The following is a 15,087-nucleotide window of genomic DNA, read 5'->3' on the forward strand; positions in this document are numbered from 1 at the left end:
CTGCACTCTATGGCATTCTACTCTGCAGCACTGCACTCTCTGCTACTGAACTGTGCCCCACTCTACTCTGGGCCACTCTACTCTGTTCCACTCTACCGTGCACCACTCTACTCTGAGCCACTCTACTCAGAGCAACTCAACTCAGAGCATCTCCACTGCACTCTGTGCCAATGCATTCTATACTAATACACTCTACACCACTCCAGTGTTCTGTGCACCACTGCACTCTTTGATACAGCACTCTACGCCACTGCACTCTACGCCTCTCTACTCTACTCTGCACTACTCTATTCTATGCGAGTGCTCCTTACGTCAATCCATTATGCACCTCTGCACTCTTTGCCACTACACCATTGTACTCTGCACCACTCTATGCCAATACACTCTATGACAATGCACTCTATGGCACTCTACTATGTAAGCGTGCACACTTCGCCACTGATCTGAACACCACTCTTCTCTGCACTTTTATACCCTATATCACTCCACTCTATGCCATTGCACTCTACTCTGCACCACTATACCTTACACCTCTCTATTGCAATCTACGCCACTACACTCAACTCAGCATAACTCCACTCTAATCTATTCTGCACCACTGCACTAAACGCCACTGCACTATATACCACTCTACTCTAATCCACTGTACTGTACACCTCCACACTCTACCCTGCACCCAAGGGTGTAGCTTTAGGGGGGTGTTTGGGGTGTTACACCCTCCCCCCAATAAATGTATGTTCTGATAAATAGTTGGGTGTAGAGGCTTTCAGTTGGGTATGAAAAGGTGTCTGTCTGATTTCAATAGGAATTTTTCATTCACAAAGACAAAAATACGTAATACACTCTTTCTCTCCCTGTTTTGAAAGTCATAAAAACATTGGCTATTTTACAAAAGATCATGTTTTCTCTCACTTAGTACTCCTAGCTATCCTCATTCCTCTCCCTTTCCACTGCCCCTTAGGCCCCCCCTAATGCACTCAGATTGTCCTATAATGTATTATAACATTATATTCCAGTGTGATTGTTGGGAAACTCTGAAGCTCACATTCCCCACAATCTTACTGATCAAGCTACACCCCTGCCTGCACCACTCCACGGCACTTCACTCTACTCTGAAACAATCTACTCTGTGCCACTTCACTTTACACCACTGTACTCTACACCATTGCATTCAAGGCCACTGCAATCTACTCTGCACCACTCTACTATACATCACTGCGCTTTATGCCAATCTACTCTGCTCCACTGTACTTTATGCCACTTCACGACACTACACTCCATGATACTCCACTCTATTGCGCTCTATTCTATTAAACTCTACTTCTTTCTACTCCACTTTAGGACACTCTACGGCACTACTTCACTCTATGATGCTCTACGCAACTCCCTCTACGCCACTCTATGCCACTTTACTCCACTCTATTCTATGTCACACTACTCTTCTCTTCTTCACGCGACTGCTCCACTATATGGCACTCCGCTCTATGCCACTCAATTCTGACACTCTATGCAACTCCACACTACTCCACTCTATGCCATTCCACTCTCCTACACTATTCCACTCTACGCTACTCCACTGTAGAACAAGCTACTCCGCTCTGCATCACTCTACTCCACTCTAACCAACACCCTCTTCACCACTCCACTCAGCTCTACACCACTCCATGACACTCAATGCCAATCCACTCTATAACACGGCTTCATTCTGACACTCTGCTTTACTCAATGCTGTTCCACTCTATGGCTTTCCACTCTGACACTCTACTCCCTCCACATCACTTCACAATACTCTAAACCACTCTACTCTATGCCACTCCATGCCACTCCACTCCACTCTACTCTACACCACTCTACACCACGTTATGCCACTCCACACCACTCAATAGCACTCCACTCTACACCACTTTATGACACTCCACTCCACTCTCCTTTACTCCACTAACTTTTAGCCATGCTGAACAGCAACCACGCCAGTGGACAACATTGCTAAAACATATTGGCAAAGCAAATAACTCTTGCATAGGCGAGACCTATTGGCTTTTCCCATGCTTGTCATTCCTGGCACTGCCTTCCTGGCTTCTAAGATAAGGATCAGCAGAAGCAGTATCAGGGCCACTGTCCATAAAAGTCATCCATTCTGCTTCCATTCTCCAGATTATTACTTTCATTCTTCAATTTTGTTACACCTCGAGCTCCCCCCATGTTTTCTTCTACAACTCTACCTCACACGCACCCTCCTTCTCTCTCCTTTTATAATTCCCACATGTTTCAGCAGTCTTAAAGCACCATGATCTGGTCACAGGGGCAGCCTTTGCACTACATACAACAAAGGAAATATGTATTCATGGCCTCCATTATGGAGAGGTAGGCCTGGGAGTCTCAGTGCACTATCTAGCTCGCATATACTCAGTTTTTATAACTAAAATTGCCTTCATTGTTCATATTTAGTGTGTTGCTATAATTAGCCCAGTGTTTAATTTGGGACACTGGTTTACGGTGCTAGGCATCAGCACTGTATTTTCAACACCAACACTAATGACACTCTGCCACAGTCCACCACTTGGTGGCACTGTCTAATTTTTAGATAAGCACAACAACAGTTTTTAATAATAATTAACTATGCATTTAAATGAATAATAGCTGGCGCTCATGCCATTCTTATAGCTTTGAGTGGACTAGAATAGTCTGAATTGTCACACTTGAAGGAGTGTTGTGGTTAGTACTTGTGCTGGGGCTGTCATCATCCACGCTGGCAGCGGCAATGAGGGGGTGCAAGTTGCAGTGGCCTCCTGAAAAGGGTCCTGGCACTGACACTTTTGCAAATTAAGCACTGAATTAGCAAACTAAGCTTAGAAAAACATGCCACCCAACTGCTATAGTACCTTCCTTCTCACTGCTGCTCACAGTACCAGGAGCCAAACAGTGCCACACCAGCCCCATTATTGTGGTCTACTGCTGTGCTGCCAGCCACAGTGTTGTAGTCTCATGTTGTCATTTTAGTTCCAGTGTTGCAGTCCCCTGCTGCCTGATTGCCAGTGTTGTGCTCTACCACTCTCCTACCAGATCTAGGGCCTCATTTATGGGATTTTTTGCCATAGGGCAGCGCAGCAGGCCATGCTGCTGCACTACCCAGTGGAAAAAGAAAAGGGCAGGAATGCGATGTCTATTAGATACGGCGCATTCCTGTCCTTTTCCCCTGCACCAGCACACAATGGGCTGCCGTGCGCCAATGCAGGCCCCTTTGCACCATGATACAAGGGGGGCTGCGTTGCGGGTATGATTATTTTTGCACAAAAACATTCACAAGAGGCTTTTTCCTCTTTCTATGTGTGCTGCAGAATGCATCCCATTGCTCCCATGCCCTCCTCAGTAAAGCAGCATGCTACTAACACTGTCATTTTCTACAGCTCCCATCCCTGCTTCCGGTTATGCCCTGTGCTGAGGATTGACTTTCACATGCCCTTGTGGCCCAGCATTGAGTATGAAACCAGATAGTCTTCTAGGTCTCTCCAAAATCCAGTGTATCTAATGCATTTAAATAGGAGATTTAAGAGGTTATAGCGGGTCTTTTATTAGCACTCAATGTCATCGTTTGACGTTCCTAATATTGGTTACTTTGAAGTAATGCAAAGTTAGATGACCCCCAAAGAGGGCTTCAAGTGTCATTGATGATTTTTTCACTCAAAAAGTATTGCTTGTGCTTCTAATTAGATAACAAAAGCTTGCAATAGGAATTGTAAACATTGACCAATGCATTTCTGGAAACAAGTTTCCTCCAGGGTAATATTTTCATAGAAATTGACATCTAGAAAAACAATAGAAATTAATTCAATCTCAAGTTCGTCAATACCTGACCCATACAGAGGCCTTACGCTACTGGCTATTTAATATGCAGCGCATACCTGAACTGCACCATGTAGTTGGAACATTCCTAATAGCATTTCCTATAAGGTAAACAACAAAAACATTCATGCAAATGTTTGCTTACTTGTAGGGAAAGAGAAAGGCCCCCTGCGTGGCTCAGAAGTGCGACCGCATATGCCTCAGGTTCAACCTATCATACTCTGTAGCTTTTTGACCCTATGTGTTTTTTTTGTGGTTTGGATTGTAAGCCAGGCTCTGTGGTCTGGAGTGGGACACAAGGTGCACCCTTTTTATCCATCAGAGCCAATGTGAGCTCACCAGGGTGTAGAGGACTAAGCGGCCAGTTTGGATGTCGGTCGGAAAGCATCCGACCGTAGGTCAAAGGCTTTCCGTCAGACATCCAATGTTTTCAAATCTGACAGCCTTATTACATTGAAGGCTGTTGGATTTGAAACCGGCCAGTCAATTCGACTGACTTCTGATGGGCTCAAGGAGCCCGTTGTACAGTCGGAGGCCGCGCATAATCCCTTATGGACGGTGTCTCCGCCGTGAGGTTTATGATGTCGGTTTCTAGCAGGCTTTTCACGTCGGCTTTCCAACATGAAAAGCCTGGTGGAAAGTGACTTTAGGGGACCCTAGCAGGGCCCCCATCGCTCCGCAGCCTCCAGTTGGGGGCTTGAGGATCACCTATGGTGTCCCCCCTTAAATCCTTGTGCCGTACGGCGGTGCAGGGATTTACACAAACTCCCATTTCTCTGTGGGAGCTTGTGCAACCGCAGCACAAGCTCCCATAGAGAAATGGGAGCCTGTGACTGCATCATGTGTGGGCACATCCAAATAATGCTGTCGGGTTCCGATTCTGCACCGGTGCCCGACATCGAAATCAGCCCCTTAGAGTTGTGGCAGTGAGAAAATGTAGTGATAATGCGTGCCTTTCTCCTCTCCTCTGTTAGGGAGAGTCATTTACTGGTATCTCTTGCATGTTTGAATTTATCTCCCAGCTTCCTTGGTAGGGGAAATTAATTACGCATGTAAGTACTTCTGTATATAGAGGATGCTTGTGTACATGAGTGTCACATATAGCTGTAGCCACAATGGAATCCATATTGTATTGGTACATCCTATTGATACCTAAAATGGAGGATATGAGAGTCCCAGACAGCAATGTGAATTGAAGGCTCCTCCGGGACATTCCAGGGACTCTTTGCATCAGGCCAGAGTTCTGGGTGAAGAAGAGAAGAGACAGAGGACCACTTTGAAACCTAGGGAGTTCCCCTGACTTTTTTAGCCCTAATATTCACTGAAATGAAACTCCCTCACATGTTAACAGGTAGTTAATGGGGTCAGCCCCTCTTTTTTGCATCTTTGTTTTGTGTCTCCCCTGACAGGAGACGCCCAGCTCCACCCAACCTTCCTGCTTACATATGCTAACAGTATGAGTAAATAAGCAAAAGGTGTTCAACACCAGTTTCTCAGCTGAGTTTTGGGATATTGAAATGTTTCCTGTAACTTAAGTATACAGATAAAACAGAAACTTCAAGACAGGCTGCCATGATTTCTCTATCAGAATCCAGGATCTCTACACAAGTGGCGACCAAGAAACTCTTTGAGCTCCTGGTTTGGGTAGTATCACTGTTAGAACTGGGGGTCTCTAGTTGGCAGAGGTAGGTACCACTGTCCAAATAGGGACCCTTGCTTCTAGTCAGGGTAAGAAGGAAACACTCTTTAGATAACCTCTGCTCACCCCCTTGGTAGCTTGGTACAAGCAGTCAGGCTTATCCAAAAGTAATGTGTAAAGTATTTGTACCAACACTCACAGTAACACAGTGAAAACACCACAAACTGACTCCACCACAGTTTAGAAAAATAAAGGTATTTAACCTAAACTACACAAGACCAAAACGACAAAAATCCAACATACACAGTTCAAGAATATGGTTGTAAAAGGGTTCTTAAGGTTGCGATAAAATAATCCACAGTTGCATGAAAAGTTCACAGTTGCGTCACGCTTTACCAACAGTACCTTTTGAAAGCGACAAAGTTCCAAAGCAGAAGCTGGTGTGGTGGAAAACAAGCGAAGCGTTGCTCCTGAGACCCTGGGGAGGCGATGAGACAACCCCGCTGCAGCAGCGGGCGTGTTGTGAAGAATCCGGTCTATATGGGGAGGAAGGCGGACTTGTATGGATTCTGGTGCGCAGGTTCCGTAGGAAGTTTTCTCTCGTAAAGGCACGATGCATTGATCTTTGGAGTTGCGACGATCTCCGGGGCGACGATGCGCGGACCAGTGGTGATCTCTCTCTCACAGCTCCTCGATGCGATGGCTTCTGCGACAACACTCGCCGAGACATGATGCGATCCGTAAGCAAGTGGTGCGGCGATCTCACCCTGCGATGACAGGCTCTGCGACGACACTCGCAGTGATGGTAATCTTCCTGCACCGGTCTGGTGCATCCCGCAAATGAAGGATGCGATGACTCTGGCAGCGGCAACAGGTGCTGCGATGATCTCGACCTTCGAAGTGGCGTGAATTTCCTCGCACTGTCGGGGATGCGCTCCGCAAGCGAGCAATGCGACAAAACTTGCAGAAAGTCTTTAAAAGCTTGGTTTCCAGCATCCCAACACAGGTACACTTCCAGAGGCACCAGAACTGGCCCAAGCACTCTAGAAAGGACAGAACTCTCTCAGAAAAGTTCAGGGAAGCTAGGGGTGAAGTCCTTTTGTTCCTGGGACTTTTTAACAGGGAGCCAGCTCTTCTCAGGCCCTTGGCGATTCCTTCAAGCAAGGGGACACAGCACAAAGCAAAGTCCTTCCCCTCTCCTTGGCAGCAAAGCAACAGCAGGTCAGTCCAGCAGAGCAAAAGCAGGACAGTCTTCCTTCTTCATGTTCAGCTTTCTCCTTGGCAGTGGTTCCTTCTTGATTCCAGGATGATCTAATTTTCTGTTGTTAGTGGTCCTGTACTTATACCCATAAAAGTTGTTGTTCTCTTTGTGCAAGGGGGCCCTGAGCAAAGTCTGAACCAGTTCTGGGTGTTCCTTGAGCACTTTGTTTTCCTGACTTCTCCTTTCCTTTCAGAGTGAGGGGCAGGGTCGTCAGCCGCCCAGCAGGAGGTGGAGTCAGCATTGTGGAAGGCAGGCACAGCCCTATTCAGGCCCAGGTGCTATCTCCTCCCACCACTCAAGTTGCAAATGCAGTCATTCAGCCTAGGGCTGACCCAGCCAGCCTCCTAGGGGCACCCCAGACCCTGTCACTCTCAAAACAGACAGTCAATTCACAAACAGGCCAAGCCACACAGAAAGGTCAGACAAGAGAACAGCTACTTTCTAAAAGTGCTGTTCTCAAACACAGGATTTAAAAACAACCTTTCCTAAAAGATGTGTTATTAAATTCTGAGTTCAGGGATACCAGACTTTTATTTCCTATCTTGTTCCTATGGGAAGATATGCTGGTAGCCACTGTAGCCAGCATCCCCCATGATAGCCTATGGAGTAAGATAGCCTTACAGCAGTGAAAAACAAAAATGGCTGTAATTCACTACCAGAGCATGTCACCTGCACAAGTAATGCCCCACCTTTCACATACACTGCACCCTGCCCAAGGGGGTCCCTTGGGCCTTCCATAGGGGTGACCAATGTGTACAGAAAGGGAAGGGTTAGGCCCGGTCAGTGGGGACACCGACCAGGAGGACATGGCAGTTCACAGACTGCACACAGGCACTGTGGTGGCATGCCCGAGACACCATTTTAGGGCTACTCATGTGGGTGGCACAATCAGTGCTGCAGGCCCACTAGTAGCATTTGACATCACCAGCCCTAGCACACTTAGTGCACTTTACTAGGGACTTCTGGGTGATACACATATGCCAATCAGGTATATCCAATTACAATAACAATTTACACAGGGAGCACTTACACTCTGACACTGATCAGCAGTGGCAGAGTGTCCAAAGCATCTAACCAGCAAAACCGAAATCAAGCACAGCATCAAAAATACAGGAGGTAGAGGCAAAAAGATAGGGGGAAGCCACGCCAAGGATGCCAGGTCTAACAATCACCAACTCCTTGTGATACGTTTTGGATACAAAAACACATTTAGACCTCTACCAGACTGCTGGGTGAGGCTGCATTGGCCCTGCATTGAGGAAGATTGTTGACCTACTCCTCAAGGGGGCATTGGAGGTGACTTTGCATGGGGAAGGCGCTTCTGAGCAGAAGGAGGACTACAAAGGGGCTAAGGAGTAAAGAACCAAAACCTCCAGCTGTGACACATGGAAGGATCTGCATTGCTGTACCATGCATGTGCTTGGCTAATATATTTGAAAAACTATGCTTTAATTTGCAACACCTGGACCAACTTTTCCTAAAAATGTATTTGTGAGATAACACCCCTACATTTACACCAACAAACCATAGAGACCATCTTGTGGGCTAGATTCACATACACAATGCAATGTGGGGCTGGTTTGACCACTTTTATCAGGGTTGATTTTGGTTACAAGTTTGACCCTGCCCTATCCCCCTAAGCATGTTGCAGTGGTTGTAAGTGTCAAGTGATTTGCTAGCAGAAGCCAAGGTCCTTGAAAGTTAGTGGAACCATCAGTATCACTTGTGGCTGCTTCGCCTGTTTCAGCAAATGGGAGTTATTTTTTTTTCTTGATTAGAGTATGTGCATGAATTGGGGGCATGTTAATCAAAATGTAACACATCGAATTCAGCATATTGTAAAATATTTTAGAGCCTTTTCCCTGATAAATGTCAGCAAGTTTGACTTGTCTGAACCTATCAAAGTAAAACTGCAAGGGTGTGATAATTATACAACTCGTAATCCTATACATGTGAAAACAAGCGTTTACACAAGGATCTGAATTTATTCCGCACTTGTAATGAGTGCCCATGTGGTGTTTGTGAAGATCTGTGAATTGAAGTGTTAATTTACCAGATGTCCCAAGTAAGCTATGTTTGCTGATGTTTGTGTGGCTAGATTAGGAAACATTTCCTTTTTATGGCCTGGCCTGATATTGTAGCTGTCGCAAGACAGTTATGTGAATAACACTAGAAAGAGGCGCTTTGGCTCCACCCACATGTTGGGAGTCCGGAGTACATGTTTTGATTAGGCAGACATTGTGTGCTTCCACAAAAAAAAGTGCTTGCCCTCTGTGAAGCTGTGATTCTTTTGTTTATTTATCCAGCTGACTAAGCTTCAACCTTTAGGAACACACACAACATTGGAATGCGATTAATGTACCCCTAATTAACTAGATAATTTATAGGGGGTTTGCACTATCAGCAGCACAGGTGGGAGGAGGGCATTCATTAACCTACAAGGATTTTTGGGTCTGGCATGACAGTGCAACTGTCCACTGAACTTTTAACCTACACCAACAATATTCTATGTTTCTTTGCTTCCACACACATCCATATCTATTTGCATGCTATTTACTTGTAATGCTTCACATCACCATCCAAAATTCCTTTAAAGCAAGAACTATTGGCATTGCCAATGCTTGTTAATAATCTAATGTTACTCATCGGAAGTCATCAATTGATTAGGCATCAATTGACACAGAGATAGGAGTGCAAACCTGGACACTATTGAATGTCCCAGCACTTCTGACACAATTTAGACAGTGATGGAGAGACCCATCCAAAATATTTCAGAGAGCATGCCACTGATGGTATGAGAATGGTGTGGGGGTTGTAACTCAGGAAAAATAATAAAGGGACCCCACAGGATGAGGCTGCAAAGTGCACTGAAGCATATGCACATACTGGGGGGAGCTCAACTCTTCCTGACCTTCTGCTGCAGAGAAACCCAAAGTTGGAGACACACAGAGCAGAAAGTGCTTGTGTGACGTAAGGACCGAGGCAAAGTGTAAAGTCCAATCGAAAGCTAACTCTGAAGCACAACAGCTCCAAGGCTCGTCCAGACAACGTTTGCGATGTTCATAACTTGCTGCGAAATGGATGCTTCGAAATTGTGTATTGGTAAAGCAAGTCAACTTCAGAAAATAGTTAGCGTCTCTTTCATCTCTGGGCTGTCATTGTCTTACAACTTATTTTAATATGTTGTTTAGCCACAGTGCGCGTGGAACTTGCAAGGCTTATCCATCTACATGCTAAGGCTCTGTAACAACTGCACTCGACGCTGCGTCTGTGCGACAGTTCACTAAGGAACTCCACCCTACAAGTTCAACTTGTACTAAAATGCTGGGCTGAATTTCTCTTTATCTGTGAACTGAATGGCACTACCAACACAAGATCAAAACAACGGGCCAGATTCACAGAACTAACAAGACAAAATCCTAAACTTACTACCATTTTGGTATTCACAAAAGGCACTTACTCATTTTGGTATTCACAGAGGGCACTTACTCATTTTGCTATTCACAGAAGGCACTTACTCATTTTGATATTCACAGAGGGCACTTACTCATTTTGGTATTCACAGAGGGCACTTACTCATTGATGAGTAAGTGCTTTCTGTGAATACCAAAATGAGTAAGTGCCTTCTGTGAATATCAAAATGAGTAAGTGCCTTCTGTGAATATTTAGGATTTCGTCTTGTTGGTTCTGTGAATGGGGCCCAGTATCTCCCTTCCTTTCTTCTTCTTCAACAAGGTTGCTGGGCAAGAGGCGAAAGGGCATAAGAGATGCAAATTCCTGACCCCAAACCGCACCATCGCTGCAGGAAACCATGCTCCACAAGCAAATTGCACAGGTCAGTGATCTAAGAGGCTGAGGTGACCATTGGTTGTTCTAACTTAAAAAAAAACTCATGCAAGATGTAGATAAGGCAAGTTCCACCACTGAATCCAAGGTCTATCCAATCACACTAAGCTCTATGTTCAATGCTTGGCTGGATGATCTTCGCTGGTTGACGCTTACTCCAGATTGTCCGAGATCAATTATTGTTTTTCCCCCATAAAGTAGGATCTTATTTCTCCTGGATAGTGTTTTTGGGGCCAGAATAATAGCCTCTATCTGCTGCTTGAGGTGCAGAGATCAATGTGTATTATTTACTTATTTTTGGAGTTTCATATGGCTCAAATTAGACCCGAAGGTATCAGAGCACTTTACATGAGCACCAGTTGAGTTACAGACGGAGACATTCGTTTTTGTTGTTGTTAGGCAGAGAGAGATTTAGGGCCAGATGTAGGTGGCCTAATACCGGTCGGTTACGCCGAAAATCGGTAAATTTCAGCGTTACTGACCGTTATTTAGCCATGTGCGATGTAGGTATTACCGAATGCCATCGGTAATAAGGAATCGGTAAAAATAAGGGAAACCAGTTACCGATTCCTTATTTACCGATCGGCAGACACCGAAACACCAAAATACTGAATCGGTAAATAAGAAATGGGTAACAAATCGCAAATGCGATGTACATAAAATCGGTAATACCGAATTTGTTAAAAATCGGTATTTAAGAATCGGTAATTACCACTGACCCAAAGCAGGTGGTAATCAGGTGCACTGCATAAAAATAGTCCCAAAATGCAACATTGTGAACACAATGGCGGGCCTCTACTTTATAGCAAGGCGGCTACGTTTGCGAGCAGCCAGACTGAGGGTCTGGAGACGGGAAGAGCGTGTGTACAGACTGTGTGTCACACTGTTCAAAATGACTGATGCAGAAATACATGAGAGGTACAGGCTACACCCACAAACCATCCTAGACCTGACACAGGACCTGCACCCATACCTGGAGCATCAGACACCAAGGGCGCACGCCATACCAACACATGTTCAGGTGCTCTGTAGTCTGCACCTACTCGCATCAGGAAGTTACCAGGGTCTGATAACTGCGGTAGGTGGTGTGTCACAGAGTTGCTTGTCCCGTTTCTTCAACTCTTTTTTAGAAGCCATGATGCAGACAATGCATCACTACATATGCTTCCCCAGCACGCAGGCAGAACTGCAGAAGACAAAGCTGGATTTCTACCAAAAGGCACAGTTCCCACATGTAATAGGGTGCATTGATGGGACCCACATACCAATCTGCCAACCTGCAGCTACAGAATACATATACCGCAACCGCAAATCCACGCATTCCATCAACGTGCAGGTGATATGTGATGCAGACTACATCATTACTGACATTGTGGCTAAATTTCCAGGGAGTACCCATGACTCCAAAATATTCAGGAACAGTGGGATATACACACGTCTGTCTGCTGGTGAATTAGGAGAAGGATACCTGCTAGGTAAATCAATGTGACACACCCTGATGTATACCTTGGATGAATGTATTGGTGACTCAAAATAATGGCACTTTCTTTCACATTTAGGTGACAGCGCATATGCTGTGCGGTCATTTATCCTAACTCCATACCTCAACCCATCCACCCCAAGTGAGAGGAGATACAATGTTGCACATAATAGCACGCACAACGTTGTGGAGCGCACCTTTGGACTACTAAAAAGCAGGTTCCATTGCCTCCACAAAAGTGGAGGTGCACATCAGTACCCCCCCCATCATCTGCTGCAAAATAATAGCAACATGTGCAATGCTGCATAACCTTGCCACAAAGAAAGGAACAGCAGTGGAACTAACTGACTCTGAGGATGAAGGCGAGGCCTGTCCACAGCCAGAGCACAGCGCAGCAGGTGTGGCAGCCGTCCCGGATGGGAGACACAGACGGGCTGTGATAACACACAACTAAATAAGTAAGGAGACATAGCCAGTTACTGTATGTGAGTGATGGTGTTTAATGATCATAGCACACCACCAAGATCAAAAGCAGTGTCCATACAAACATGGGTTATGTCACCCATTTGAGTACAACCATATCATGGCTGGCTCTACTTCTTGTGCCCACGCACTGCACTGCCACGTTCCTTTGATCCACTGTCCACACTGCCAGTCTGTCCAGAGCCAGCGCTGTGGCGTTCGCTGTGCCTCCTGGACTCTGTGGGAGGGGGTGTGATGCTACTACGGCTAGTAGCCTATTCACTTTCACCCCCATCACCTGTAGTGGCCACCTTGTCAGTTTGGAGCACTTCAAGTGCAGTGGTCACTGTGACCAGCCTCCTAGCCACATCACAACTGCAGTGTGCCATCTCCTCCTGCATGGCCACCGAGTGCCTGCACATGAGAGAGGTTGCAGTGGAGAGGCGGTTCACCGCCTTGGTGTAATTATCAAGTTTCTGCCTCTCCCTGCGTCTTGACAGATGGTCCTCATCTAACTTGCTGCACAGCAGCCTCACAGCCTTGGTCATGACCCTCATGCCCTCAGCCATGGTGGAGTTCATGGCACTGATGCCCTTCTCTATGCAGTGCATGTGGGCATTCATGTGTGCCATCTCCCGAGGCACTGACCTGATTGCTCTTCCTTGCAGGCACTGGATCTTCAACATGTTACCTTCAAGGCCAGCGAACACACTGTCATCTTCGCCCTGAGAATGAAGACTGGCTACCCTTGCCCTGCGGCGTCTGGAACTTGTGTGGGTGCGCTCTGTGGGGGACTGTGATCCTGTCCTGTTGGCATCCTCAGCCACTGTGGACCAGGGCCAGACTGGGAAACAAAACCGGCCCTGGCAAAGTGCTAGGCCGCCTCCCCTGCCCCCAGGGGGTTGTGGGTGCCGCCAAGCTCTTTGCGAGGGCCGGTTTTTGGCCGATTTTGTTACCGGGCCGATTTTGCAGCTATGCTGCAAAAAGGCTGTAACAAAAAATGGCCCACAGGGGCCCCAAACCGGCCCCCCACCCATGCGGCGCACCGGGGGATTGCCCGGTGCCCGCTACGGCCAGTCCGGCCCTGCTGTGGACTGTTGTCCTCCTCTGCTGTCCTCCTCGGACACCTCCATCTGCTGGAGGGTGGCCACGGCATGCCTCCTGCCTGTCGGTGGTGGTGGCGTTGATGGTGGTGGTGTTGGTTATGGTGATGGTGGTGGTGGTGGTGATGGTGGCGGTGGTGGTGGTTGGGTGGTATGCCCTGCAGGTGACTGGACCTCCTCCTCTTGTCTCCTCCCTGTCCTGGGTGCCTTTCCTCTGGTCCCCTCGGCAGTCCAGCGAGATGGCTCACCTGTGAAGACAGAATGTACATATGCTCACGTATCTGGCAGCATTTGCATTGTAATAAATGTAATGCCTGCCAAGCACACTGACTGTCCTATGCTTGCTAATTGCTAATTGGTGTCACATGCCTTTGGGTTTGGTGGACTGACTGTTCTGACATGTGTTACATCTGACTACAACTCCCATAATGCATTGCAGATTATGAGTAAAATATGTACTGGAGTGGGAGTCTCTATGCCTCTCTGGGGCTTGGGGGTAGGGAGAGAGGTGCACAGCATGCTGTGAATGCATCTTACCTTGTTTGTTGGCAGCTCTGGCTGAGCTGTCTGCATCGCCAACTCCACTCACACTCTCCGGCTGGAGGGTGGACTCAACCAGGAGATCCAGAGCAATTGGTGCAGGTGCTGTGTTCCTCCCTGCACCTGTTTGGTTGGCCTGCTTCTGCTTCTCTGCCATCCTCGCCTTAGCAATCTTCCTCAAATCGTACCATCTTTTCTTCAGGTCCTCAATGGAGCGCTCGGTGACTCCGATGGCATTGATTTTATCCTGTATTGCATGCCAGATCTGCCTTTTTTTAGACTCTGGCACGTGCAAGGACTGCTTTCCAAATAATTTATCGTGGTCCTTGGTCACATCTTCAATGAGAACCTCCAGCTCCCTCTCACTGAATTTTTGTTACCTTTTCCTTTCACCTGCATCCTTCTCCCTCTCCTGGTTGGCCATTTTGCTAGGTTTTTGTTGCAAAATTCAGCTGAGTTGCTCCTGGCTTCTCTGATCTGCTCCCTGCCTCACAGTCAGCTCCAGGTTCAGTGCAGCGGCTTGGATGTGGCCACTTCTTGTTTGGGAGGTAATGGGGATGCACAGGATTGGCTTTTCCACAATTACCAATTTTTTTAATTACCGAATCGGTATTTACCGAATCGGTATTGGGGATTCGGTAATAACAATTCTGTAGTGGGGATTCTGTATTTATATTTTACTGATTCATTCCGAATCACTATTTTTAGCGAATTATACCGAATCGGTCATTTTTTCTGATTCATTACGTACATCGGAAATACAGAGTCTTTAATAACGAATTGGTAAAATTCGCTATTAAGGACTCGGTATTTCTGGATTACCTACATCTGACCCTAAGTGATTTGCCAAGAATCATAGGATGTTGAGCGTCCCTGCCGAGACTCAATCCCGGATCCCCAGCTTCGTGGTCGA

This window comes from Lissotriton helveticus, chromosome 7, assembly GCF_964261635.1.
Source record: "Lissotriton helveticus chromosome 7, aLisHel1.1, whole genome shotgun sequence".
Lineage (NCBI taxonomy): Eukaryota > Metazoa > Chordata > Amphibia > Caudata > Salamandridae > Lissotriton > Lissotriton helveticus.